Raw genomic sequence first — 16,856 nt, forward strand, 5'->3', positions numbered from 1 at the left:
AAACACAGGCACAGTTACGCCACTTCCCAGAAATACAAATCCAGCACATACCTCGGGAGCAAAATGCCCGGGCAGACGCCCTCTCAAAAGCTTGCTAGCACCAAACCCGGAGGCAACAACAGAAGTCTCCTCCAAGAAACCTTACAATCTCCCTCCGTATTAAGAGAGGAAGAAATACTAAATATATCCAACCAACAACAAGGATGGATGACCCCCATACTCAACTACCTGAAGTCGGGAACTCTCCCCGCCGAAAGAAAAGAAGCTAAAAGGCTTACAAAGGACGCCCAGAATTATACATTAATTCACGACGTATTATACAGAAGAGGATTCTCAAACCCCCTCCTTAGGTGCGTTCCGACCTCAGAAACAAAAAGCGTCCTCGAAGAAGTCCACGAAGGCATGTGTGGGAACCATCTCGGAGCTCGGGCACTATCCAAAAAAGTAGTCAGAGCCGGGTTCTACTGGCCGACCTTGCAAAGAGACGCAACGGAGTTTGTGAAAATATGCCCTCCCTGCCAAAAACACGCCAATTTTCACAAGGCACCGCCCGAAGACCTTATCAGCATCACTGCGCCATGGCCCTTCGCAAAATGGGGACTCGACCTACTCGGCCCGTTTCCACAAGGACCGGGGCAAGTCAAATACCTCATAGTAGGGGTCGACTACTTCACAAAGTGGATCGAAGCTGAACCCTTAGCCACTATTACGGCTCAGAAAAGCCGTAGATTCCTATACAAAAACATTGTCACGAGGTTCGGAGTCCCCTACTCCATCACAACAGACAATGGAACACAGTTCACGGACACAAGTTTTCAGAACTTGGTGGCCGAACTAAAAATCAAACAGCAATTCACATCGGTCGAGCACCCACAAGCCAATGGACAAGCAGAGGCTGCAAATAAAGTCATCTTGGCCGGATTAAAACGAAGACTCCAAGAGGCCAAAGGGGCATGGGCCGAAGAACTCCCCCAGGTACTATGGGCATATCGGACAACCCCGCACTCTACAACGGGAGAATCCCCATTCCGACTAGCCTACGGGATGGAGGCAATGATTCCTATCGAAATAGATGAAGGGTCGCCCAGAGTCATCTTCTACAACGAAGGAGGCAACCCACAGGCACAAAGGGAAGAACTCGACCTCCTCCCCGAGGTCCGAGAAAGAGCCCGAATCCGAGAAGAAGCCTTAAAACGGCGAACGGCCCTCAGATACAATCAAAAGGTAATAAAGCGAAGTTTCTCCATTCACGACCTGATTCTAATCCGAAATGACATCGGAACACAAAAGTCGGGAGAAGGAAAGCTAGCCGCAAATTGGAAAGGACCCTACAAGGTAACAGAAGTCTTAGGGACAGGCTACTACAAAATATCCGATCTAGAAGGCAATGAGCTGCCCAGGGCCTGGCACGCCTGTAATCTAAGACGGTACTACAGCTAGAAAAACTTAACCCGAGGTGTACTCTTTTTCCCTACAAGGGTTTTTTAATGAGACACCCGGTTAAGTAAGATACCCGACCTAGTCAAAGGGTAAACAGTTTGTAAATATTCTTTCTTTTTTAATACTAATCAAATTTCTCTATTTTCTCTTCCTCATGATGAAGCAAATCCTAGAAAGTACCCCACCAAGGCGCATTAATTTATGCTCGGCAAAACGCAAAAAATCATTTGCCAAGAGACCATACAAGGTCGGCAAAGATGAAGCGACGAGGTTCAAATTAATGTGAGAAGTTATAAAGTAACTCTGAAATGGCTCGAAAAGCCAAATGAAAAAGAGGTTACAAAAATAACTTAAAAAGGCCGACCAAATGACGAAGTCGGACCCAACCAAGGGAAAGTTATAAAGTAACTCTGAAATGGCTCGAAAAGCCAAATAAAAAGAGATTACAGAAATAACTCAAAAGGGCCGACCGACGACAAAGTCGGACCTAACAAAAAGGAGGTACTCGAGCACCCGATGTCCGAGAAAAAGCTCGGACCCAAGAAAGAAGCCTTAAAACGGCGAGAACCAAGATTTCGAAAAACGCTTACTAAAAAGTTGCTTTACAAAAGCAACTAAAAAGTACAAGCGAAAGAACGAAATCAAAGGAAGCCTCGACAACGCTTACTAAAAAGTTGCTTTACAAAAGCAACTAAAAAGTACAAGCGAAAAGAACGAAATCAAAGGAAGTTTCAAAACGCTAGCTAAAAAGTTGTTATCCGAAAACAACTAAAAAGCACAAAAGCGGAAACAAAAAGTCAAAACGCTAGCTAAAAAGTTGTTATCCGAAAACAACTAAAAAGCACAAAAGCGGAAACAAAAGGTCAAAACGCGAACAAAAACACCGCATAATAAGCTAAAAAAGTTACTAAAAAGTAGCTAAAAGCAAAAGGTGTTCAAAGCGTTCAACAGAAACCATCCAAAAGACAAAAGAGCCCACAGGCCGGGCACAAAACCAGAATAAAAAGATTACAGAGGATCAAAGTCCTTCCCGGACTCCACATCAACAGAAGGCTGCGGAGCAAACATAGAAATCGGGACAGCATCGACGGCAACGTCCTCTCGATTCGAAACCCCCACACCAGATCCATCCCCGACCAAGGGAGAAGTCGGGTTCTGAACAGGAACTCCGGGGTCGGACATCGGAACTTCATCCTCCACGACAACATTATCCGTACTAAATAAGCTCAGATCCAGGTCGGGAGCAAGAACCCGGACCTGAGCCTTCAAGTTCTCAAACATAGCATCCATACCCTTAGCCACGTGACCCTCCAGCTCGTAAAAATCATCCCGAGCAGATTGCAACTTCTCCTTCGTCTCCACAAGCTCAGCATATAGCTTGGTATAATTCTCTGTAGCCACCTTCGCCACCTCCTCAGATGTCTTCGCTGCCGCCACAGCCGCGGTAGCTTTAGTTTTCTCTTTCTCCAAAGAGGCTTCCAGCTCAGTAATCCTGGCAGCCTTCAGTTGACTAATCTTATCGAGCTCGGACTGAGCCTTCTCAAGTCGGGAGCTGGTCGCCCCAAGAGGGGATTTCTTGAACTCCCGGGCAATAGCGGCATGAAGACTAGCCATCCGGACACAGCTCCGCGCCATATACTGAAAATGATGCTCCATAGAAACATCATCAGTGGAAATAAAGGTCTGAGGGAGAATATGCTGCTCAATCCAACCAAGAGCGTCAAAGTCCTTATCATTGAAACCGGCAAGCTCTTGAGAGGTCTTCTGCTTCTTGGGAGGAGGACCCGAGAACGGAGGAGGAGAAGAGGTAGCAGGCCCAGAGGTCGGAGGATCCTGACTTAAAGCTCGGAACTGGGGAGTCGGAATAGTCTTTGACCGAGTCTGAACACCTATAGTAGTCTTCTGCGGAGAAGATCGGGCAGAAGCATCCCCGGCCTCGAGATTTCGAGCAGCCACCGACTTCTTCGTCCGACGAAGAAACTTCATAGAATCCGCCTGAGAAGACATCTCTGCAGAAATAAAAAGGAAAAAGATCACCACAACAGAAATTCCACCAAAACAAAACCCAAATACTAAGAAGGATAAATCTCAAAGAGGTCGGGAACTACCTAACTCGGAACGGAGAAGGCTTGGATCTCCCAACATTTTCTTCGTGTCCAAGTGAGGTGCCCGACCCCATAAACTGCTCACCACACCCACAAAGGCCTGCTCCACCTCATCTAAACTCTCAAAAGAATACTTAACAGACACTATATTCTCCTGCCAACAAAGAGGAAAAGAAGGCTCCCCACTCTCATCTAGAAAGAAAGGTCGGACGTCTCCAACAGCCCGGACCTTGAAATAAAAGTTCTTAAAATCGTGAAAAGACTCATCATACAGGGTACAGAACTTCCTCCCCTGGTTAGCCCTAAAAGAGACCCAAGACACCTTCCCTCCGCCCGACCCCGGCTTCGTCAACACAAACAAATAAGAAAAAAGAGAAATAGAGGGAGAAACACCCAAAAACTGACACAAAAGTTGGAACAGCTTTAAAAATGCCCAGGAATTTGGATGGAGCTGCGTAGGGGCAAGGTTACAAGACCACAACACCTCGGACTCCAGGTCAGTAAAAGGAAGTCGGACACTCAGCTTAGAAAAAAAGAAATCATAAGCGTAAAAGAAAAGCTTCTCGGAACTGTCTAAAGGCGGGAAGCACACTCTCTCCTCGGAATCCGGGGCTACTAACTCATAATCCCTCTCAGACTCTCTATCTTCACATATGCTACATTGCCTACGAAACCTAGCTAAATATTCAGAATCTACCACAGAAGGGACTCTTAAAGGAACAGGATCTACCCAACCAAGACCACTCGGAATCTTGGTCGACATCGCTTGCAGAACCTTTCGAGACATAAAAATCTTGCCTACAAAGAAGAATACAAACAGCAAAGCAAAAATCACATAAAGGCAGACAGCAAAAACTCATTCAGCAAGGCGAGAAAACCAAGTTCTTTTAGAAGAAAATACAAGAAACCCGAAAACAAAATACCAAGAGAAAAGAGCCCCCCCCCCACATACAAACAACCAAAGCAATGGCGGCGCCTCTTTTCGGGGCAAACCCAGGCATAGAAGAAAAAGAAACAGAAGCATATGTGCGCAAAGAAAATGAAGACGAGAACAAACCTGGAAGAAAGGAAGAAGACGACGAGCTCCGATGCAAGGAGAACGAAAACGGCGGCACAGGGGAAACCCCGGAAAAACGCACAGAAAGAATCGGAGAAAAAGAACAAAGAAGGAGCGGCGCTCGAAAGAGAGGTGGCGAAAACTCAGAAAATGGAAAGGGAACAGAATAAACGAAGAAAAATGAGGAAAGGGGCAAATAAATAATGCCTTCACAGAGCCCGAACGGAAATCGAGGAGAAACGGTAAAAAGCAATAAATGCTGAAAACGGCCATTTTTTGAAATTTTGAACTATGCCCGAGCTCGACCTCTCAAAGGACGAACTCGGGCAGGGGCACTGTTCATACCCTGATCGAGCTCCCCCAACTCGGAAGTTCATAGAAGGTCCGACCTCGTCCCAAGGCCCACGCCTGAGGTCGGACCTCGGACAAATAAGCTAAGAAGGCCCATCAGAAGGAACGAAGCCCAAAACCTAAAGGCCGAAAAGGCCTAAAGAAAGGCGGTTCCACAAAGATAGGGATAAAGCTCCCAAAGATAAGATAAGATAAGAATATCTTATCCAGGGAAGATCACGACCAACTACTATAAATACACTGGAGCACCCAGGTATAACTCATACTCTAATTCTACTCAATATCTGCTTGGACCCATGCTAACTTAAGCATCGGAGTGTCATTGCAGGTACAACCACCAGCCGCTCGGCACATCAAGCTCGGGTCGCAGAACCCTCACCTCGGGTCTTGCCAGACGGCCGAGCTACACGTTTCAGGTAACCCTCGGAACACCTAGAGATTGAGCTGTTTGATGTATGGGGTATAGACTTCATGGGTCCTTTCCCACCTTCATATTCAAACATCTATATCCTTGTGGCAGTAGATTATGTGTCTAAATGGATTGAGACAGTCGTATCACCCACAAATGACACTAGAGTGTTAATGAAGTTCCTCCAAACGAATATATTTAGTAGGTTTGGTGTCCCTCGGACATTAATCAGTGATTGAAGAACTCATTTCTGCAACAAACAGCTTGACTCTGTGCTAAACTAATATGGAGTTTGCCATAAAGTGGCCACCCCATATCATCCACAGACAAATGGGCAAGCTGAAGTCTCAAATAGAGAACTAAAGAGAATCCTAAAAAGAACGGTGAATACCTCGAGAAAGGATTGGGCAAGAAAGCTTGATGATGCTCTCTGGGCATATAGAACAGCTTTCAAAACCCCTATAGGAACATCACCATATCAATTGGTGTATCGGAAGGCGTGCTACCTGCCAGTGAAGCTAGAACACAAAGCCTACTGGGCAACCAAACTCCTAAACCTTGATACAAAAGCAGCAGGAGAAAGAAGGTTGCTCCAGCTAAATGAGTTGGATGAATTCCGACTTGCTGCATTTGAAAATACAAAGATCTATAAAGAAAAGGCCAAGAAGTGGCATGATAGAAAGGTTTCTTCCAAAGTCTTTGAACCTAAACAGAAGTTCTGCTCTTCAATTCTAGACTGAAGTTCATCCCTGGAAAGCTTAAGTCACGTTAGACAGGACCCTTCCTGATCACTAATGTATCACCATATGGTCATATAGAACTCCAGAGCAATTACTCTGACAAAATATTTACTGTTAATGGCCAGAGAGTGAAACATTACTTGGGTGATGAAGTTGAGCAAGAAAAATCCACCTTATTGCTGACATGAGCACAGTACCGTTGGTGCGCGAAATTGTGAACAATACTTTTTCACAACTCTCATAATCCCCGTCATGAACCCCAAAAACTTGGTAGCTCAATACCATGGCATTACACAACTTCGCACAACTAACCAGCAAGTGCACTGGGTCGTCCAAGTAATAAACCTTACGCGAGTAAGGGTCGATCCCACGGAGATTGTTAGTATTGAAGCAAGCTATGGTCATCTTGTAAATCTTAGTCAGGCAAACTCAAATGGTAATGGTGATGAACGAAAATAACAAAAAGGTAAAGATAGAGATACTTATGTAATTCATTGGTAGGAACTTCAGATAAGCGCATGAAGATGCCTTCCCTTCCGTCTCTCTGCTTTCCTACTGTCTTCATCCAATCCTTCTTACTCCCTTCCATGGCAAGCTTGTGTAGGGTTTCACCGTTGTCAATGGCTACCTCCCATCCTCTCAGTGAAAGCGATTGCATATGCTCTGTCACAGCATAGCGGAATTCAGCTGTCGGTTCTCGGTCAGGCCGGAATAGAATCCATCGATTCTTTTGCGTCTGTCACTAACGCCCCGCCCGCTAGGAGTTTGAAGCACGTCACAGTCATTCAGTCATTGAATCCTAATCAGAATACCACAGACAAGGTTAGACCTTCCGGATTCTCTTGAATGATGCCATCAGTTCTCGCCTATACCACGAAGACTCTGATCTCACGGAATGGTTGGCTCGTTTGTCAGACGAGCACTCGGTTGTCAGGCGATCAACCATGCATCGTGCAATCAGGAATCCAAGAGATATTCACTAGAGCCTTGATCGCTTGTAGAACAAGAGTGGTTGTCAGTCACCTTGTTCATGGGTGAGAATGATGATGAGTGTCACGGATCATCACATTCATCAAGTTGAAGAACAAGTGATATCTTAGAACAAGAACAAGCGGAATTGAATGGAAGAACAATAGTAATTGCATTAATACTCGAGGTACAGCAGAGCTCCACACCTTAATCTATGGTGTGTAGAAACTCCACCGTTGAAAATACATAAGCATAAGGTCTAGGCATGGCCGAATGGCCAGCCTCCCAATGATCTAAGATAGTATACAAATGAAGATAGCTACCCCTCGATGTCTCAATACAATAGTAAAAGGTCCTACTTATAGAAAACTAGTAGCCTAAGGTTTACAGAAATGAGTAAATGACATAAAAATCCACTTCCGGGCCCACTTGGTGTGTGCTTGGGCTGAGCAATGAAGCATTTTCGTGTAGAGACTCTTCTTGGAGTTAAATGCCAGCTTTAGTGCCAGTTTGGGCGTTTAACTCCCATTTGGGTGCCAGTTCCGGCGTTTAACGCTGGAATTCCTGAGGGTGACTTTGAACGCCGGTTTGGGCCATCAAATCTTGGGCAAAGTATGGACTATCATATATTTCTGGAAAGCCCAGGATGTCTACTTTTCAACGCCGTTGAGAGCGCGCCAATTGGGCTTCTGTAGCTCCAGAAAATCCACTTCGAATGCAGGGAGGTCAGAATCCAACAGCATCTGCAGTCCTTTTTAGTCTCTGAATCAGATTTTTGCTCAGGTCCCTCAATTTCAGCCAGAAAATACCTGAAATCACAGAAAAACACACAAACTCATAGTAAAGTCCAGAAAAGTGAATTTTAACTAAAAATTAATAAAAATATACTAAAAACTAACTATATCATACCAAAAACACACTAAAAACAATGCCAAAAAGCATACAAATTATCCGCTCATCACAACACCAAACTTAAATTGTTGCTTGTCCTCAAGCAACTGAAAATCAAATAAGATAAAAAGAAGAGAATATGCAATGAATTCCAAAAACATCTATGAAGATCAGTATTAATTAGATGAGCAGGGCTTTTAGCTTTTTTGCCTCTGAATAGTTTTGGCATCTCACTCTATCCTTTGAAATTCAGAATGATTGGCTTCTTTAGGAACTCAGAATCCAGATAATGTTATTGATTCTCTTAGTAAAGTATGATGATTCTTGAACATAGCTACTTATTGAGTCTTGGCTGTGGCCCAAAGCACTCTGTCTTCCAGTATTACCACCGGATACATACATGCCACAGACACATAATTGGGTGAACCTTTTCAGATTGTGACTCAGCTTTGCTAAAGTCCCCAATTAGAGGTGTCCAGGGTTCTTAAGCACACTCTTATTGCCTTGGATCACAACTTTATTTTTCTTTCTTCTTTTTTTTCGTTTTCTTTTCTCTTTTTTTTCTTTTTTTCGAAATTTTTTTTTTTTGAATAGAAATGCTTTTTCTTGCTTCAAGAATCATTTTAATGATTTTTCAGATCCTCAGTAACATGTCTCCTTTTTCATCATTCTTTCAAGAGCCAACATTCATGAACCACAAATTCAAGATACATATGCACTGTTTAAGCATACATTCAGAAGACAAAAGTAATGCCACCACATCAAAATAATTAAACTGTTATAAAATTCAAAATTCATGCAATTCTTTTTCTTTTATCAATTAAGCACATTTTTATTTAAGAAAGGTGATGGATTCATAGGACATTCATAACTTTAAGGCATAGACACTAAGACACTAATGATCACAAGACACAAACATGGATAAACATAAGCATAAAATTCGAAAAACAGAAGAATAAAGAACAAGGAAATCAAGGAACGGGTCCACCTTAGTGATGGCGGCTCTTTCTTGCTCTTGAAGATCCTATGGAGTGCTTGAGCTCCTCAATGTCTCTTCCTTGTCTTTGTTGCTCCTCCCTCATGATTCTTTGATCTTCTCTAATTTCATGGAGGATGATGGAGTGTTCTTGGTGCTCCACCCTTAGTTGTCCCATGTTGGAACTCAATTCTCCTAGGGAGGTGTTTAATTGCTCCCAATAGTCTTGTGGAGGAAAGTACATCCCTTGAGGAATCTCAGGGATCTCATGATGAGTGGGATCTCTTGTGTGCTCCATCCTCTTTTTAGTGATGGGCTTGTCCTCATCAATAGGGGTGTCTCCCTCTATGTCAACTCCAACTGAATAACAGAGGTGACAAATGAGATGAGGAAAGGCCAACCTTGCCAAGGTAGAGGACTTGTCCGCCACCTTATAGAGTTCTTGGGCTATAACCTCATGAACTTCTATTTCTTCTCCAATCATGATGCTATGGATCATGATAGCCCGGTCTATGGTAACTTCGGACCGGTTGCTAGTGGGAATGATTGAGCGTTGTATAAACTCTAACCATCCTCTAGCCACGGGTTTGAGGTCATGCCTTCTTAATTGAACCGGCTTTCCTCTTGAATCTCTCTTCCATTGGGCGCCCTCTTCACATATGACTGTGAGGACTTGGTCCAACCTTTGATCAAAGTTGACCCTTCTAGTGTAAGGATGTTCATCTCCTTGCATCATAGGCAAGTTGAACGCCACCCTCACACTTTCCGGACTAAAATCCAAGTATTTCCCCCGAACCATAGTAAGATAATTCTTTGGATTCGGGTTCACACTTTGGTCATGGTTCTTGGTGATCCATGCATTGGCATAGAACTCTTGAACCATCAAGATTCCGACTTGTTGAATGGGGTTGGTAAGAACTTTCCAACCTCTTCTTCGGATCTCATGTCGGATCTCCGGATATTCACCCTTTTTGAGTGAAAAAGGGACCTCGGGGATCACCTTCTTCAAGGCCACAACTTCATAGAAATGGTCTTGATGCACCCTTGAGATGAATCTTTCCATCTCCCATGACTCGGAGGTGAAAGCCTTTGCCTTCCCTTTCCTCTTTCTAGAGGTTTCTCCGGCCTTGGATGCCATAAATGGTTATGGAAAAACAAAAAGCAATGCTTTTACCACACCAAACTTAAAATGTTTGCTCGTCCTCGAGCAAAAGAAGAAAGAAGAGAGTAGAAGAAGAAGAAATGAAGGAGATGGAGAGGGCTTTGTGTTCGGCCATTTGAGGGTGGGTTTGGGTGGGAAAGTGGTTTGAATTTGAATGGTGGGGTGGGTGGGGTTTTATGAAGGATAGATGTGAGTGGTGAAGAGAAAGATGAGATTTGATAGGTGAGGGGTTTTTGGGGAAGAGGTGTTGAGGTGATTGGTGAAGAAGAGAGAGAGTGGTAGGGTAGGTGGGGATCCTGTGGGTTCCACAGATCCTGAGGTGTCAAGGAAAAGTCATCCCTGCACCAAATGGCAAACAAAATCACGTTTTGTGCCATTTCTGGCGTTAAACGCCGGGCTGGTGCCCATTTCTGGCGTTTAACGCCAGCATCTTGCCCTTCTCTGGCGTTTAACGCCAGTCTGATGCCCCTTTCTGGCGTTAAACGCCCAGAATGGTGCCAGACTGGGCGTTAAACGCCCACCAGCTAACCTCACTGGCGTTTAAACGCCAGTGGGTGCGTCCTCCAGGGTGTGCTGTTTTTCTTCCTTTTTTTCATTTTGTTTTTGCTTTTTTCATGGATTTTGTGACTTCTTATGATCATCAACCTACAAAAGACATAAAATAACAAAAGAAAATAGTTAATTATAAAACATTGGGTTGCCTCCCAACAAGCGCTTCTTTATTGTCATTAGCTTGACAGAGGACTCTCATGGAGCCTCACAGATACCCAGAACCATGTTGGAACCTCCCAACACCAAACTTAGAGTTTGACTGTGGGGGCTCTGTTTGGCTCTGTTTTGAGAGAAGCTCTTCATGCTTCCTCTCCATGATGATAGAGGGATATCCTTGGGCCTTAAACACCAAGGATTCTTCATTCACTTGAATGATCAACTCTCCTCTATCAACATCAATCACAGCCTTTGCTGTGGCTAGGAAGGGTCTGCCAAGGATGATGGATTCATCCATGCACTTCCCAGTCTCTAGGACTATGAAATCAGTAGGGATGTAATGGTCTTCAACTTTAACCAGAACATCCTCTACAAGTCCATGGGCTTGTTTTCTTGAGTTGTCTGCCATCTCTAGTGAGATTTTTGCAGCTTGCACCTCAAAGATCCCTAACTTCTCCATTACAGAGAGGCATGAGGTTTACACTTGACCCTAAGTCACACAAGGCCTTCTTGAAGGTCATGGTGCCTATGGTACAAGGTATTGAAAACTTCCCAGGATCCTGTCTCTTTTGAGGCAGTTTCTGCCTAGACAAGTCATCCAGTTCTTTGGTGAGCAAAGGGGGTTCATCCTCCCAAGTCTCATTTCCAAATAACTTGTCATTTAGCTTCATGATTGCTCCAAGGTATTTAGCAACTTGCTCCTCAGTGACATACTCATCCTCTTCAGAGGAGGAATACTCATCAGAGCTCATGAATGGCAGAAGTAAGTCCAATGGAATCTCTATGGTCTCATTTTGAGCCTCAGATTCCCATGGTTCCTCATTGGAGGCCAGTGGACGTCCAGTGAGGTCTTCCTCAGTGGCGTTCACTGCCTCTTCTTCCTCCCAGAATTCGGCCATGTTGATGGCCTTGCACTCTCCTTTTGGATTTTCTTCTGTATTGCTTGGGAGATTACTAGGAGGGAGTTCAGTAATTTTCTTGCTCAGCTGACCCACTTGTCCTTCCAAATTTCTGATGGAGGACCTTTTCAGTCATGAAACTTTGAGTGGTTTTGATTAGATCAGAGACCATGGTTGCTAAGTCAGAGTTATTCTGCTTAGAACTCTCTGTCTGTTGCTGAGAAGATGATGGAAAAGGCTTGCTATTGCTAAACCTGTTTCTTCCACCATTATTATTATTGAAACCTTGTTGAGGTCTCTGTTGATCCTTCCATGAGAAATTTGGATGATTTCTCCATGAAGGATTATAGGTGTTTCCATAGGGTTCTCCCATGTAATTCACCTCTTCCATTGAAGGGTTCTCAGGATCATAAGCTTCTTCCTCAGATGAAGCTTCCTTAGTACTGCTTGGTGCATTTTGCATTCCAGACAGACTTTGAGAAATCATATTGACTTGTTGAGTCAATATTTTGTTCTGAGCCAATATGGCATTCAGAGTGTCAATCTCAAGAACTCCTTTCTTCTGACTAGTCCCATTGTTCACAGGATTCCTTTCAGAAGTATACATGAATTGGTTATTTGCAACCATTTCAATCAGTTCTTGAGCTTCAGTAGGCGTCTTCTTCAGATGAAGAGATCCTCCAGAAGAGCTATCCAAAGACATCTTGGATAGTTCAGAGAGACCATCATAGAAAATACCTATGATGCTCCATTCAGAAAGCATATCAGAAGGACACTTTCTGATTAATTGTTTGTATCTTTCCCAAGCTTCATAGAGGGATTCTCCTTCCTTCTATCTGAAGGTTTGGACTTCCACTCTAAGCTTACTCAATTTTTGAGGTGGAAAGAACTTTGCCAAGAAGGCATTGACTAGCTTTTCCCAAGAGTCCAGGCTTTCTTTAGGTTGAGAGTCCAACCATGTTCTAGCTCTGTCTCTTACAGCAAAAGGGAATAGCATAAGTCTGTAGACCTCAGGGTCAACCCCATTAGTCTTAACAGTGTCACAGATTTGCAAGAATTCAGCTAAAAACTGATGAGGATCTTCCAATGGAAGTCCATGGAACTTGCAATTTTGTTGCATTAGAGAAACTAATTGAGGCTTAAGCTCAAAGTTGTTTGCTCCAATGGCAGGGATAGAGATGCTTCTCCCATAGAAATCGGGAGTAGGTGCAGTAAAGTCACCCAGCACCTTCCTTGCATTGTTGGCATTGTTGTTGTTTTCGGCTGCCATGAGTTCTTCTTCTTTGAAGAATTCGGTCAGGTGCTCTAAAGAGAGTTGTGCTTTGGCTTCTCTGAGCTTTCTTTTCAAGGTCCTTTCAGGTTCAGGATCAGCCTCAACAAGAATGCCTTTGTCTTTGCTCCTGCTCATAAGAAAGAGAAGAGAACAAGAAAATGTGGAATCCTCTATGTCACAGTATAGAGATTCCTTTAGGTGTCAGAGGAAAAGAAGAGTAGAAGACAGAAGTAGAAAATTCGAACTTATCAAAGAAGATGGAGTTCGAATTTTGCATTAAGGAATAGTGTTAGTCCATAAATAGAAGGATGTGAGAAGAAGGGAAGTAATTTTCGAAAATTAAGTGAAAAATTTTGAAAACATTTTTGAAAAACATTACTTAATTTTCGAAAATGAAAATGAAAAAGAAATCAAGTGATTTTTGAAAAAGATTTTGAAATTCGAAGTCAAAAAGATTTGATTGAAAACTATTTTGAAAAAGATGTGGTTAGGAAGATATGATTGATTAAAAAAAATAATGTGATTGAGAAGATATGATTTGAAAAACATTTTAAAAAGATTTGATTTTAAAAGTTAATGACTTGCCTAACAAGAAAAGATATGATTCAAACATTAAACCTTTCTCAATAGAAAAGGTAACATACTTGAAATGTTGAATCAAATCATTAATTGATAGTAAGTATCTTTAAAAATAGAAAGAAATTGATTTTGAAAAAGATTTGATTGGAAAATTGATTTGAAAAAGATTTGATTTTGAAAAGATTTTGAAAACTAAAAAAATTTGATTTGAAAAACAGAATCTTCCCCTTCTAGCCATCCTGGCGTTAAACGCCCAGAATGGTGCACATTCTGGCGTTTAACGCCCAAAATACTACCCTTTTGGGCGTTAAACGCCCAACCAGGTACCCTGGCTGGCGTTTAAACACCAGTCTGTCCTTCTTCACTGGGCGTTTTGAACGCCCAGCTTTTTCTGTGCAATTCCTCTGCTGTATGTTCTGAATCTTCAATTCTCTTTATTATTGACTTGAAAAGACACAAATTAAAAATATTTTTGGATTTTTAATAATAAAGAAAAACCAAAATGCAACTAAAATCAAATAACAATGCATGCAAGACACCAAACTTAGCAGTTTGTATACTACTGACACTAATGAGAATGCATATGAGACACACAAAACACTCAAGTCAAGAGAATTCAAAGATCAAAGTAAGAAATCATCAAGAATTACTTGAAGATCCTTAAGACACATGAATGAATGCATGCAATTGACACCAAACTTAAAATAAAACACTAGACTCAAACAAGAAATATTTTTGGATTTTATGATTTTGTAATTTTTTTGTGATTTTCGAAAATTAAGTGGAAAAAGGTAAAATTCTTAATGAGAATTCCAGGAATCAGTGCAATGCTAGTCTAAGACTCCGGTCCAGGAACTAGACATGGCTTCACAGCCAGCCAAGCTTTCAAAGAAAGCTTCGGTCCAAAACACTAGACATGGCCAAAGGCCAGCCAAGCCTTAGCAGATCACTGCTCCAAAAGCAAGATTGATAAGAAATCAACAAGCTCTTGTGATGATAAGTTGAAACATCGGTCCAATGAGATTAGACATGGCTTCTCAGCCAGCCAGACTTCAACAAATCATCATGAAACTCTAGAATTCATCTTCAAGAATTTCGAAAAAAATAAATACCTAATCTAAGCAACAAGATGAACCGTCAGTTGTCCAAACTAGAACAATCCCTGGCAATAACGCCAAAAACTTGGTGTTGTTGCCGGATCTTGGCACTGATGTTACCAAAAGCTTGCTCAAAACTTGAACAATCCCCGGCAACGGCGCCAAAAACTTGGTGCGCGAAATTGTGAACAATACTTTTTCACAACTCTCATAATCCCCGGTCATGAATCCTAAAAACTTGGTAGCTCAATACCATGGCATTACACAACTTCGCACAACTAACCAGCAAGTGCACTGGGTCGTCCAAGTAATAAACCTTACGCGAGTAAGGGTCGATCCCACGGAGATTGTTAGTATTGAAGCAAGCTATGGTCATCTTGTAAATCTTAGTCAGGCAAACTCAAATGGTAATGGTGATGAACGAAAATAACAAAAAGGTAAAGATAGAGATACTTATGTAATTCATTGGTAGGAACTTCAGATAAGCGCATGAAGATGCCTTCCCTTCCGTCTCTCTGCTTTCCTACTGTCTTCATCCAATCCTTCTTACTCCCTTCCATGGCAAGCTTGTGTAGGGTTTCACCGTTGTCAATGGCTACCTCCCATCCTCTCAGTGAAGGCGATTGCATATGCTCTGTCACAGCATAGCGGAATTCAGCTGTCGGTTCTCGGTCAGGCCGGAATAGAATCCATCGATTCTTTTGCGTCTGTCACTAACGCCCCGCCCGCTAGGAGTTTGAAGCACGTCACAGTCATTCAGTCATTGAATTCTAATCAGAATACCACAGACAAGGTTAGACCTTCCGGATTCTCTTGAATGCTGCCATCAGTTCTCGCCTATACCACGAAGACTCTGATCTCACGGAATGGTTGGCTCGTTTGTCAGACGAGCACTCGGTTGTCAGGCGATCAACCATGCATCGTGCAATCAGGAATCCAAGAGATATTCACTAGAGCCTTGATCGCTTGTAGAACAAGAGTGGTTGTCAGTCACCTTGTTCATGGGTGAGAATGATGATGAGTGTCACGGATCATCACATTCATCAAGTTGAAGAACAAGTGATATCTTAGAACAAGAACAAGCGGAATTGAATGGAAGAACAATAGTAATTGCATTAATACTCGAGGTACAGCAGAGCTCCACACCTTAATCTATGGTGTGTAGAAACTCCACCGTTGAAAATACATAAGCATAAGGTCTAGGCATGGCCGAATGGCCAGCCTCCCAATGATCTAAGATAGCATACAAATGAAGATAGCTACCCCTCGATGTCTCAATACAATAGTAAAAGGTCCTACTTATAGAAAACTAGTAGCCTAAGGTTTACAGAAATGAGTAAATGACATAAAAATCCACTTCCGGGCCCACTTGGTGTGTGCTTGGGCTGAGCAATGAAGAATTTTCGTGTAGAGACTCTTCTTGGAGTTAAACGCCAGCTTTAGTGCCAGTTTGGGCGTTTAACTCCCATTTGGGTGCCAGTTCCGGCGTTTAACGCTAGAATTCCTGAGGGTAACTTTGAACGCCGGTTTGGGCCATCAAATCTTGGGCAAAGTATGGACTATCATATATTGCTGGAAAGCCCAGGATGTCTACTTTCCAACGCCGTTGAGAGCGCGCCAATTGGGCTTCTATAGCTCCAGAAAATCCACTTAGAGTGCAGGGAGGTCAGAATCCAACAGCATCTGCAGTCCTTTTTAGTCTCTGAATCAGATTTTTGCTCAGGTCCCTCAATTTCAGCCAGAAAATACCTGAAATCATAGAAAAACACACAAACTCATAGTGAAGTCCAGAAAAGTGAATTTTAACTAAAAACTAATAAAAATATACTAAAAACTAACTATATCATACCAAAAACACACTAAAAACAATGCCAAAAAGCATACAAATTATCCGCTCATCAACCGTCAAGCTAGTGACGTTAAAGAAGCACTTTTTGGGAGGCAACCCAACCATAATTAAAGTTATTTCTATTTTTATTAAGTATATTTTAATTATATCAGTTTAATTTTCATAATTGTTTCCTTAGGTTTGTGATCATGTGAAGTAGTTAAAGCAGAAGCAGAGACAGTAAGAGCCAAAAACAGAGCACCCTGGAAAAAGCTCTTACTGGTGTTGAATTCCAGACAATAGGGAAAGAGGGGCGTTGAACGCCCCCAAGAGGCAACAAGACTGGCGTTCAACGCCAGCCAGGAGATACTG

The 16,856-nt window shown here is 42.7% G+C and overlaps 1 non-coding gene across 1 annotated transcript; it reads left to right on the forward strand.

The window, feature by feature from the left end:
- Positions 1-12,464: 12,464 nt before the first annotated feature.
- On the forward strand, positions 12,465-12,572 carry LOC112713569 (small nucleolar RNA R71). Its single transcript, XR_003158539.1, has one exon. It is a non-coding gene; the product is annotated as a small nucleolar RNA R71 (small nucleolar RNA).
- Positions 12,573-16,856: the final 4,284 nt, after the last annotated feature.

This window comes from Arachis hypogaea, chromosome 9 (assembly GCF_003086295.3).
Source record: "Arachis hypogaea cultivar Tifrunner chromosome 9, arahy.Tifrunner.gnm2.J5K5, whole genome shotgun sequence".
Taxonomy (NCBI): Eukaryota; Viridiplantae; Streptophyta; class Magnoliopsida; order Fabales; family Fabaceae; genus Arachis; species Arachis hypogaea.